A 10990-nucleotide genomic window follows, 5' to 3' on the forward strand; every position below is an offset into this window, starting at 1 on the left:
CTCTACCCTTCTCCTCTTATGCTCATCTTTTTCCCAAAATTCTAGCACCATGCCTTGAACCCCCGTGCCAAATTTCACCTATTTTAGAATTGTTTTAGTTGTGTTAAAAAATGCATCAAGTTTGAATTTTATTCACACTTGGAATATTTTTGTACCTTTAAAAATTACCAAACAAATTTTATTAAATGCTACACAAATTCAGGATCATGAGGATATTTTTATACTACTCAAACTCCTCCCCAATTCCCCCATGCTTTTCCTTTTGTTTTTCTGTCTGAAGAAAATTAGAAAAGGAAGAGAAGCAGAGCAACAGCAGCAGCAGCACCCAACTGGGCCTTGGCCTCCCAGGCAGGCCCAGCTGGCCCCCGCGCCAGCGAGCCCAGCGCGCCGGCCAGCTCACTCAGCCCCCTCTCCCTCCTTTTCACACCTGCTCGCTCGCACACACCCGCTAGCCTCTTGCCACGTGGCCGCCTCAGCCCCACCTGTCTGTGCCTCCTTGTAGCGCGCACCCACCTTTTCCCTCTCCTCTCGCCGTCGCCATGGGGACAGCGAGCACGAGAGCGCGCGAGCTTCACCTCGTCGACCTGGGCCCTTTCAGCTCTCCCTCCTTGCCCTACCTAACCCCCTAGGGTTCCCTCTCCCTCTCCCTGCCACCGCCAGGCCACCAAACACTCCGGATCCATCGGTTTCAGCCGTTCCCATGTGCATCTGAGAGCGCGTCCTCGTCGCCGGTGTGCTCATCATCAACTCTGGCCTCGCCTGTCGTGTCCTTCATCTTCCCCGCCGTCATCTACATCCACGACGTCGACTACGTGGAGCCGGGACCCGTCGTTGCATCGTCTTCTTCCTCATCTTCGACTCCGGCCACCGCTGCTGTTCGTTGCGCCTCACCGTCGTCTCCGTCCACTCCACGCCAAGCCGAGCACCACGTCGTGTTCATTTTGTGCACTCCGTCGCCGTTAACTCCTCGCGCCCAATCATGCCACTGCCGGACCTCGCGCAAACGAGATGCTCCGGGCACCCTTCGCCGTTTTTGTCATGTCTAGGAGATTCGTAGTGCCGCGCGTGTCTGAGCCGAGCTCTTGCAGACCCGTTAGTCCATCACCTCGCCTCGTTCCTCCGCTCTTGTCGCCGCCTTTGTAGCTCATCGCCGGCGTCGACTCCGTCGTCGTCCGGTGCGGCTAGTGGCACCCGGGAACGCGGGATCTTCCTGTGATCCTTTCGCGCCTCTCCGCCGTGCCGTAGATCCACCGGAGCAACTCCGGCGAGGCCCCCGCCGCGCTCGATCGCCGCCGACCCCTCCTCTGTTTTCCCCTGCTCCCACGCCCGTGCGTCACCGCCCTGTGGGCCCATGCCAGACCCACCGGGCAGCCTCACGTCCCGCCAGGCCCACTTGCCAGTCTCTCTTGCGCACCCCACACACACTCACCTGACACGTGGACCCACTGGCCCACATGTCATCCTCACGCCCCTGTTTTTAACCCAAATGGGCATTTGTCCATTTTGGGACGTTTCCATTTTAGGCTATTTCCTTTTTCTGTCTGTTTCCTTTTTAGGAACTTTGCATCTTAGAGCATTTGTGGGGATTTCTCTACAGCAACCCTAACATATTATATATGTTTTTGGGGTAGAAAAAGCCCACCAATCCAGTGGTAGCTTTGGTTTTTGCATTTGAGAAAGTTCATGAACATGGCTTTTTGCATCATGAGGCTGTTTTGTCATTTTTGTGTGATTTATTTCAATCATGCCATGTAGGTGTTTGTCCCATGGTTAGTTTCATTTTCTTGCCTGCTACATGCTAGTATTTATGACATGTCTCTTTGTGCACTTTGATGAGTGAAACAAGCATGCAAAGTAGCTCTCGTGTTATTGCTGATTTCAGGGACTTAGATTTTCACTAAGTCTTTTCCCTGCTGTCGGTGTCAAAACCGGCGGATCTCGGGTAGGGGGTCCCGAACTGTGCGTCTAGGCCGGATGGTAACAGGAGGCAGGGGACACAATGTTTTACCCAGGTTTGGGCCCTCTTGATGGAGGTAAAACCCTACGTCCTGCTTGATTAATATTGATGATATGGGTAGTACAAGAGTAGATCTACCACGAGATCGGAGAGGCTAAACCCTAGAAGCTAGCCTATGGTCTGATTGTATGTTGTGGTTTTTGTCCCCTACGGACTAAAACCCTCCGGTTTATATAGACACCGGAGAGGGTTAGGGTTACACAAGGTCGGTTACAAAGGAGGAGATATACATATCCATATTGCCTAGCTTGCCTTCCACGCCAAGTAGAGTCCTATCTGGACACGAGACAAAGTCTTCAATCTTGTATCTTCATAGTCTAACAGTCCGGCCAAAGGATATAGTCCGGCTGTGTGGAGACCCCCTAATCCAGGACTCCCCTCAGTAGCCCCTGAACCAGGCTTCAATGTCGATGAGTCCGGCGCGCAGTATTGTCTTCGGCATTGCAAGGCGGGTTCCTTCTCCGAATACATCACAAAAGAATTTGAATACGAGGATAGTGTCCTACCCTGCAAAATAAGTTCCACATACCACCGTAGAGTGAATAATATTTTTGCAAATCCAATTTGCTGACTTGTTTTGGCAGCATGATGTTATGTCATGGCCCGGTGATTATTCGAACCGTTTTTCTTCAACCAGCTCCGCACATAACGCGAGGCGGTTTCTTGACACGTCTTGTCAAAGCAGAGATCGTGTTCCCCCAATTACGGGATTCTCATTAATGCGGTCGTGGGTAACCCAACCGTGTCTAGGACTCCTAGATTATAGGCAAGTCCCAAAGGGCTATGGAGAGGACGCTTGATATTCACCCTCTTTATAAAGGGACAAGGTTTTTGCTTTTTCCCTCTCGTGCTCAATCGAACCCCTCCCTCGGCTCGAGTTCTAACACCCGAAGCCTAGGTCAGGTGCTCCAGATCTTCAATCATGTCCGGATCCAGCCTTCAAGGCCGATGGATGCCCTCCTCCGTCACAGAAGAGGATATCAAGAAGTTGAGGGAGGCTAGATACTTGACCGCCTAGGTTTCGCATCGGCTGCCTGCTCGAGGGCAGGTCGTCCCTATTCCCGAACCCAACGAGAACGTCGTGTTCGACTCCCACTTCCTCCGAGGCCTAGGCCTCACTCTGGATCCCTTCGTCAGGGGTTTGATGTTCTATTACGAGCTATATTTCCACGATCTAGCTCCGGACTCCTTTCTCCACATCTCGACATTTATTCTCGTGTGTGAGGCCTTCCTCCGCATTACCCCTCAATTTGGCCTGTGGCTCAAGACCTTTGAAGTGAAGCCGAAGATGATCGAGGGGAAACATGCAGCGTGCGAAGGCGCGTCAATAGGCAAGATGGCAGGAGCTTTTGGCCGAAAGGTTCCTTTCCAGAGGTGTCCGATTTATGGCAACAGGAGTGGTTTTACGTCACGGCTCCCAGAAGTGCCAAGTGGGTGGCTGCCCCCGCTTTCCGCTCGGGCCCCCACCACAACTGATGTCAAGGATTAGCAGAGGTCTGAGCTGGGTTCAGCCAAGGACGTGCCTATACTGCAAAGCCGCATTCAAGATCTCTTCGAGGGAGATTTTAATTTGGTTCTGGTAATGCAAGTTATGCTGGTTCGTCGAGTCCAGCCTTGCAAACGCCGGCCCCTTCGCTTGTGCGAGTTCAACCCAAAAGGACCGCGTGCCATTCGAAGTTTCCTCGGCCTGACGCACGAGGAGATGTGCAAGTCATTCTTCGGACCTCAAATAGAGTGTCCGGATACTAACGAGGACATGGGCCTGAGTAGTAACCGTGCCGCCGAACAAGTAAGAAATCCTCTAGCCAAACGCACCGTCTTTTATTCATCATGAAGTTATTTCTGAGAGATCGCTCTTTGACTAGGACTGGCTAACAAAGGCAAAGATGATTCGGTGTTCGGCCCCCCTCCCTGAGGGTTTGGAAAATCCAGTATTGGAAACATGCTCGAGCTCGCACCTTGCCCGTAGCCCTCGAAGGAAGATAAAGGTGGGAATAATATGGGCGGAAGCGGGCCCCCATCGCTGCCAGTTCCAACCGAGGGAAAGAGCGCCTCCATGAAGGAGGATAACCGGGGGAGGAAGAGGACTGCTTCCGAGGATCCGGAAGTCGAGGCCTCCAAATGGGAGAAGAAGTCTCCAACAGAGGGTCTTGCCTCGGGGGGTGCTCTTGCCGCACAAAATCTGCGGGGGGGTCAACCCTCCAACAAGTCGTAAGTGATCCAAAAAATACTTTAATAGTGAAGGTATACTATCTTTCTTCTGAGAAAATAACCGCCGCATATATATTGCAGTTCGGATCTTAGCCCTTCTCAGCTGAGCTCGTCTTCGGGGGATCTTCTTCCGGAGATGATGGAGAGCGAAACGCCTCCCCCGGACTCCTCCGCTCAAGAAGCGGGCGACCCCGAAGTGTCGTCACTGAGGGCCTCTCTGGATCCGGTGAGGTCAGAAGATAATCCCATAGTCCCCCGAAGTCCCCAGCGTCTGGCTCTCGAAGAGAGGGAACAAAAGAGTCCGACACCGTCTGGTATGCGGTCGGAGGTTCTGAGGGAGCTGTTGGGGCGAGAGGCCATCTCAGAAGAACACCGTACACTGATGGGTACGGTGATGGAAGGAATTTCATCCGCCGAAAGCGGATTACATGAAGCCTTTATGAGTCTACTGACAGGCTTTGAGGTACGTGAGATAATATGTGAATGTACCGCACATGTTAGGTGTGCCCTGTGTAGATAGTAGCCCCTGAGACTCTGGTTGTCGTCGAGAACGGTGGCGAATAGAGGATCATAGTCCCAGGCAATAACCAGACTTCCTTTATGTGCAGGTGGTGGAAGCTCCATTGGCTAGCCGGACTAGTGAGTTTGCTGAATTAAAACGGCAACTAGATGCGGCAGACGCCGACATCGAGCTTGTTAACAAGCGGCATGACGAATCACAGGGTAAGTAATGTTTCTGGTGAATGTCACACAATAAGAGCAGCATGATGCCAGTATCTTTAATATGTTGTGACTGCAGACGGAGCTGCCACCGTGGAGACCCTTCGGGCGGAGTTCGCCCGAGCCAAGGAACAAGCGACGATTAGTAATGCGGCTACTTTGAAGGCGGCCGAAGAGTTGAAAGCCGAGGAGGCCGCACATTGCGAGAGCCAAGAGAAGATGGCCAAGATGGCCGTAGAATTAAAAGGCACTGCCGACCGTTCCCGGCTCCTTGAAAAAGAAAACCGAGCGAAGGCAACGGACCTTGAGAAGGCCACGATGGCGGACAAAGACACCCGCTCTGCTATGAGAGCAAAGAAGGAGGAGCTGCGGGAAGCGTGGGATATTGCGGCTGCGAAGCCCTTCATGCTACGGAGGAAGTTCGGAGATCCACGGTATGCCCCTCTGGATCGGCTGTGGAGTTCGGTAGATGCGTATATCGACTTGGCGGCGAGCGCTGCCGATGCGGCCAAATACTTCCAAGGTCAAACAGATCGTGAAGTGGACAAGCTGTTCTGGTCGCAATTCAACATTCCAGAACGTCCGCTTCCATTGATTGATCAGCTAGCCGAATGGGCCAAACTAAATAGGTTGTCTGGACTCACCATGAGGTCTGTCGTGGATCAGCTATGGCCGGAAAAGCCAAAGCCGAACAACTATTTCAGCTTAGTGCAGCAGTTCCTTGGTGCGGTGCCGCGCATTAATGCGATAAAGAGGTCGGCATGCATAGAAGGCTCGCGGATGGCCCTTTCCCGTGTTAAAGCATACTGGGCGGAGATGGATGCTACCACTGTTGCGGCGCAGGGTTCAGCCATAGGCCGAGTGGCTGCCGAGCACTATTTCGAGGAGGTTCTCGAGGGTACTCGTTTGATAGAGGCCCAGTGCTCGAAGAATATTATGTTTGAGTGATATGTATTCCCATTGTAAACACAATGTTTTTATGAAATTTATTAAGGCTATGTTTATACTTTTGCCTGAAAGTAATATGATGCCTCTTGTGCGGCCGTTTATGTATACATGTGTATAACCTGAAAGATTGCAGTCGTCGGCTTCAGCCCCCACGCATATAATGCAAAGGTGCTTGCAAAAAATGCGTGTTCACACTTAACCCAACGTCTTGGTCCTATTAAGGAGGTGATAGCGCAGCGAACGAGGAAACCGGACTATGATGCTTTAACACTTTCACTTAGCCATAGGAGTTTGACAGTGGGGCTACTAGATAGCCCCTGGTGGCTCCGCACTCTCCTGATCTCGGGGGGCGTACATGCCTGGCCGGAAAACGGCCCTTCGTTAAGGCGGAGGATTCTAACATTCCGATAGGTCATCGAGTGGTTGACCAGTCTCACACTATATCATGACAGTCAGTTTTTGGCTTTCTCTACTGACATGCTCGTGCAGATGAACCTGGGCACAATCGCAGTAGTTCTCCTAGTGCTGCCTTAGCCGATAAAGCGGAACGTAAGGCACCAAAACACAGGAGCCGGGCAAACCCAACATTTGACCAAAGACAATGATTCGGAGCTGATGCATATAAGGCCAAACTCGCGACGCCGAACACTCCCTAAGGTATTCGGTCTTTATGGTATAAACCGGGCCTAAATAGTGCCCTTTGTAAGAAGCCCCTTGTGTCTAGTTACGTGCCTTATTCTGACGTGGCCACATGCCAACACGTCAGCATCCTTCTCAATTATACTGAGAATTCGAGGGATGTGTATGAACAAGAGACAGTAAAAAAGGTTTACACAGGGTCTTAATCTAAAAAGAATCCTTGGAGCGGGTCTCTGCTGCACGTCTGCGCCTGTGTCTCTGTTGTGTCGTATCCTGGACGGGTGTAGCACGATGATCATCTGTAAAACAGATGAACTTAGGTGAAAAAGTTGTCGTGCAAAGAGATAGTTTTTAAAGAAACCATGTATAACTAGAAATGAGTAGAAATTGCCACTTGTCTGCGCGCGTTGAGCCCCTTGTATTTGTAATAGGGGTGTGGCCATCAATCTGGTACAAATTACATATAGTAGCGCTGGAATCGTCTAACCACGTCCATGGTCTTGATGACCTATCAAATGCTTTAGTTGGTGAGGCCGTTTTTAGTGTGCGGCTGCCAAGGCAGCCGCATTCTCTTCGGCGCGCAAAGATTGCTTAATACTTCCATTCACTATAATGATGCCACATGGACCGGGCATCTTGAGCGTGAGGGAAGCGTAATGCGGTATTGCATTAAAGCGAGCAAAAGCTTCGCGTCCAAGTAGTGCTTGATAACCGCATTGGAACGGAGCAATGTGGAAGGTTAAATGTTCACTACGGGAGTTATCTGGGAAGCCGAATATAACCTTTAGTAGCAGGGAGCCCGTGCAGTGAGCCCCTGGGCCTGGCGTTACTCCTTTAAAGGTAGTGTTGCTATGGCAAATTTTCGTTGGGTCTATCTCCATTTCGCGGATTGTATCCTGGTATATCAGGTTTAAACTGCTGCCACCGTCCATCAGGACTCGTGCAAAGTGGTATCCGTCAATTATTGGGTCTAATACCAGGGAGCCCATCCTGCTCGCCGGATACTTGCTGAGTAATCACAATGGTCGAAAGTGGCCGGTTGAGACGACCAGTGGCAGGGTTTCGCGGTGATAGGCCCTTGGGCATATTTATCTGGGAAGGCCGCTTTGCTTCCCTTGATCACATGTAATACGTTGATTGTTTTGACTTTTGATGGAAACTTCTTTGTTCCCCTGTGTCTTGCTTGAGAGGCTCATCCTCATCTTCGCTTGGTGTATCCTCCCCCTTGTGTACGGCGTTGAGCTTGCTGGACTGCTTGAAGACCCAACATTCTCTGTGGGTATGAGTAGCGGGTTTACCAAGGGTGCTATGGATCTGACATACTTGGTCCAGAATTTTGTTCAGGCTGGACAGTTCATCTCTGGCGCCTTTAGAGGGCGGCTTTTGCTGACCTGGCCGAGAGCTTCGAAATCCTGCGTGTACTGCCGTGCTCTTCGAGCTGTCTTCTTTATTCCGACGCTTATTATCTCTGCTGCGTCGTGATTTCCTGTTTTCATCTCTAACTTCGGATGTGCTTGGGTCGCTGGTGCTGCATCTGGCTAGCCAGTTGTCATCACCCACGCAAAAGCTGGTCATGAGGCTTGTTAATGCTGCCATTGTTCTCGGATTTTCTTGGCCGAGGTGTCTGGCAAGCGATTCGTCGCGGATGCTATGCTTAAAAGCTGCCAAGGCTTCGGCGTCCGGGCAGTCAACTATTTGGTTCTTCTTAGTAAGAAACCTATTCCAAAGCTTTCGGGCTGACTCTCCGGGCTGTTGAGTTATATGACTGAAATCGTCCGCATCCGGGGGTCGGACATAAGTCCCTTGAAAATTTGCCTGAAAAGCGTCTTCGAGCTCTTCCCAGCTTCCAATGGAGTTTTCTGGGAGGCTTTTAAGCCAGTGCCGAGCTGGCCCTTTGAGCTTGAGGGGTAAGTACTTGATGGCGTGGAGATCATCTCCTCGAGCCATATGGATATGGAGGATATAGTCCTCAATCCAGACCCCAGGGTCTGCTGTTCCGTCGTATGCCTCTATGTTTACGGGTTTGAATCCCTCTAGAAATTCATGGTCCAGCACCTCATCGGTGAAACATAGGAGGTGTGCAGCACCCCTGTATCTGGGTGTACCGCGTTGTTCTGATGTTTGTTGTGTTAAATCATATGCTGGGGCGCGCTTGCGTGGTCCATAGATGGATCTGGTTGCGCCGTCCTTTTGGTGCGAGCCCTCGTGTGTATCGCGTATTGGCTTCTGAGTGGCGTTGTTTGCCGCTCCATGTTGGCCGTGAGGTCGTCTATCCGGCCAGGTGGCCATTTTGATTTTTGGTTGTGGGGGATCTAGGGCCTCCTCATCAAATTCGGGTAGCAACTTCCGCTTCGGGTAGCTCTTGGTGGGGCGATTACCACCATACTTCGCTGCTGTGTTGAGTACTTTACTCCATCTGATTTGGAGTGTGTCCTGCGCAGCCTTGAGCCTTTGCTTCTGCTTTTTCAGACTCCTCGCGGTGGCAACAAGCCTTTGACGGGCATTCTACTACTCCGGGTGCCTGTCTGGCGTTATGTCGTCCGGACTATTATCTTTGACAGAATTGGTTTGTTCGGTTTGATTCTCCGTATTGCCGTGGTCCGGCAGTGGTTCGCCCTGCTCTAATGCTGGGTCTGTATGATCATTATTTCTGCCGAGGCGGGATTTGGGGCGGCGCTTATGCCGCCGCTTTGACTGCTTTTCGAGGGGGCACGCCTTCGTTGCGTCCTTCCGTTCCTCGTTGTCGTCTTCTTTTGGTGTGTCCACCATGTATACGCCATATGATGAGGTGGACGTCCAGCGCCTTGTGGGCGGTGGTTCCTCTTCGCCTCCCGCATCGTCTTCCATACTGTTGATGTCTTCGGAGTCGAAGTCGAGCATGTCGGTTGAGTCATCGACAGTGGCTACTAAGTGGGTGGTGGGCGGGCCTCGAATTTCTTCGTCGTCCGCGTCCCAGTCCTGCCGGACATAGTTTGGCCAGGAGTCTCCTGACAAGGAGAGAGACCTTAATGAGTTCAGTATGTCGCCAAAGGGCGAGTGCTGAAAAATATCCGCGGAGGTAAACTCCATGATCGGCGCCCAATCGGATTCGATAGGAACGGGCTCAGGCGGTTCGGGGTCCGTGGCCGGAGAAGGATCCGACAGTTTAACAACACGGCTCTCGTGCAAGGCAAGGTCGATGTTCGGCACGATCGCCGCTGAGGGTGAGGCCTCCATGGCGGGGTCCATCCACCTGTCCGTGGAAGGCACCACTGGCTCCGAATTGAGGGTCGGAGCGGCTGCCAGTGCGATCTCCTTAACACTGTCTGATGGGAGAGCTAAGTCATGCTCATCGTGACTGCGTGGCGCACAAGGCAGAGGCTCGAATCCGTCGAAGATCAAGTCTCCACGGATATCGGCTGTGTAGTTTAAGCTTCCAAACCCGACCTAGTGGCCAGGGGCGTAACTTTCCATCTGCTCCAAATGGCCAAGCGAATTAGCCCATAGTGCAAAGCCGCCGAACACGAAGATCTGTCCGGGGAGAAAAATCTCACCCTGGACCGCATCGCTATCGATGATAGTAGGAGCCACCAAGCCTAACGGCGATGACACAGAGGAACTCTCAATGAAAGCACCAATGCCGATGTCAAAACCGGCGGATCTCGGGTAGGGGGTCCCGAACTGTGCGTCTAGGCCAGATGGTAACAGGAGGCAGGGGACACAATGTTTTACCCAGGTTCGGGCCCTCTTGATGGAGGTAAAACCCTATGTCCTGCTTGATTAATATTGATGATATGGGTAGTACAAGAGTAGATCTACCACGAGATCGGAGAGGCTAAACAATAGAAGCTAGCCTATGGTCTGATTGTATGTTGTGGTTGTTGTCCCCTACGGACTAAAACCCTCCGGTTTATATAGACACCGGAGAGGGTTAGGGTTACACAAGGTCGGTTACAAAGGAGGAGATATACATATCCGTATTGCCTAGCTTGCCTTCCACGCCAAGTAGAGTCCTATCCGGACACGAGACGAAGTCTTCAATCTTGTATCTTCATAGTCTAACAGTCTGGCCAAAGGATATAGTCCGGCTATCCGGAGACCCCCTAATCTAGGACTCCCTCACGTGTTGTTATTACAATGCCATGTATTCATGTTGCTACAGAGTTATCCATGCTTCTTTTGGGTATGTTCAGTAAGGATGATTTGAGCATATGGTTATGCTCTATACATCCATGTCTTTGTTTGCATTTATGCAGTACCCTAGCATGACTCAATCTTGATCTACTTTTGCTGTAAAATATTCCTCGCAGATTGTTTACGTGTTAATCAATTTTGCCAAGGTTGTTGTAGTTGATCCATGCATGCTATGAGGTTGTTCTTGCCATGTTTAGCTTCTTGATCAGGTCTTCTTGCTGGTAGTATGCTTAGCTTGTCATGCAATGCCTTGTGTTGAGTGCATCGAGCTCGCAAGAATGC

Source organism: Triticum urartu, chromosome 4A, assembly GCF_056163025.1.
Source record: "Triticum urartu cultivar PI428250 chromosome 4A, HENAU_Tu73, whole genome shotgun sequence".
In the NCBI taxonomy this organism is placed as follows: domain Eukaryota; kingdom Viridiplantae; phylum Streptophyta; class Magnoliopsida; order Poales; family Poaceae; genus Triticum; species Triticum urartu.